Source organism: Labeo rohita, unplaced genomic scaffold (genome assembly GCF_022985175.1).
Source record: "Labeo rohita strain BAU-BD-2019 unplaced genomic scaffold, IGBB_LRoh.1.0 scaffold_103, whole genome shotgun sequence".
Taxonomy (NCBI): Eukaryota; Metazoa; Chordata; class Actinopteri; order Cypriniformes; family Cyprinidae; genus Labeo; species Labeo rohita.
In genome coordinates this window covers 341,184-343,273 of record NW_026127153.1, presented here as the reverse complement: position 1 = coordinate 343,273, position 2,090 = coordinate 341,184, and positions in this window count along the sequence as shown.

Sequence of the window (2,090 nt, the reverse complement as noted above, 5' to 3'; positions counted from 1 at the left end):
TATAGCACAATAATAATAATTATTTAAAGCCTGACCAAACAAGTAGATTAAACCCATTAAAGCCATAAGATTAAACTTTTTTTTTTTTTTTAAGAATAATTACAAACATAAATGGGTGGGTTTATTTTCTTGCTGTCCATTTTATTTTTGTTGTTTCGCTGGTGTATATTTTTATATTGTTCCAAATGCACATACAATAAGGTTAGCTGCTAAAACGTGTCCACGCCTTTTTAGAGCTAGAAATATAAACAAACAGTGTCCACAAGTTTCCTACGCCCCATGAGGCTTTGCGTCAAAAGTGGGAGCATCTTCCGGTTCAAAGTAAACAAGCGGGACGTGACATTTATTCATTCAACAGTTGACAGGAGTGACCGGCTAATAAAGCCTCGTAAAGAAACTTTCCTCTGACCGTTTCGGGAAAAGATTCAAAGCTTTGAGAGTGTCGAAAACAGCACAATCTGGTGGTTACTAAGAAATAAAGCAGCCAAAAGCATGTAAGCTCTGTCGGAAGACGCATTCACCACAATTTCCATAGATCATGTCATATTATGTGCATAAATAAATGCCTAATCGTGTGTGTGAGTTTGTTTGTTGAATTTCTGACTCTGTTAAATTAATTTACCCATTGAGCTGTGCCATTACATGCCAGTACGAATATCAATATGATGTAATAGAAGAATAATGTACACATATTTGCATATGGCAAATATTTATTTTTTTATTTTTATTTGTATTCTTCATATTACTTGTATGACTGGGTATTTAAAAATGTAATTATTAAATAGGTCCCAATGAAAATGTACTCGCAAAGTAAGATCTGGGTCGAACATTAGGACACGCAAAGTGAATCGCGCACATGACTTGACAGAAAGTGAGGCTTCTGCGAAAGGGATTTCTACGTTAAAGGAAAGGAAAGGAAAGGATGTGACGTGACGTGAGGCCAAGTATGGTGACCCATACTCGGAATTTGTGTTCTGCATTTAACCCATCCGAGTGCACACACGCAGTAGTGAGTAGTGAACAAACACGCACGCACACGCCGTGAACACACACTCAGAGCAGTGGTCAGCCATATTGCTATTGCTGCAGCGCCCGGGGAGCAGTTGGGGGTTCGGTGCCTTGCTCAAGGGACTCACCTCAGTCGTGGTATTGAGGGTAGAGAGAGAGCTGGTTATTCCCTCCCTCCATCCTCAATCCCTGCCGGACCTGGGACTCGAACCCACAACCTTTTGATTACAAGCCAGACTCCCTAACCATTAGGCCACAGCTGCCCCAAGTCTTGAATCGACTTTTCTTCTTCATCTGTCATGCTCTTTAACACAAGCTCTGATGTCTCGGATCAAATGTCATTTCACTAGTTGACAGTCATTCAAGATTTAGCGATCCAAACTTTCTAATGATGTGGGAACACAAATTCGAAGAGCATATGTTTTCCCTAAGAACGTAATGACATCTCTCATAAAGGTGTGCATCTTTACAAAGTAAACAATGGTCCAAAAAAACACTTAGCCTCTTTGCTAATTAGCACACAAAATACCATTGGTATACTACGTCCGCCACCTCACCGGAAGTTGTACCCACATTCTTTTTTACAGTAGCGCCCCCCCGGAAACTTGTGGGTAGCTAAGTTAACTTGTAGTATAGTTGCAATACTGAAAAAATGATGCAAACTACTGTGCTAGAAGTTTATTGCTGTTACATTAATATGAAATGTATTGCGCATCTCAGCACTTAAAGTGAAGATAATTGCATCAATAATATTATGATAATATTTCAATATTATGATATATAATGTTTCAAACATAAGATTTTGAACATAAATATGAAATGATAGGTAGTAAAATAAATTGCGGATTTAAATAAGAAACTAAAACTGGCTGTAGGTGTTCTAAAGGTTCTTAATAAAAAAATAAAAAAAACAAGAACTTATATAGACAGATATCACATCAGTCAGTGTGCATGAGAAAATAGACTTGTGGTGTCAAAGTGTGAGAACGGTGTGAATTGCGCAGTGTCACACTAAATGCGTGAGAGTTGTCAGCGTTGCATTATACCTCCTTAATAAAGCACACTTGGAAAGTATTTTTGAA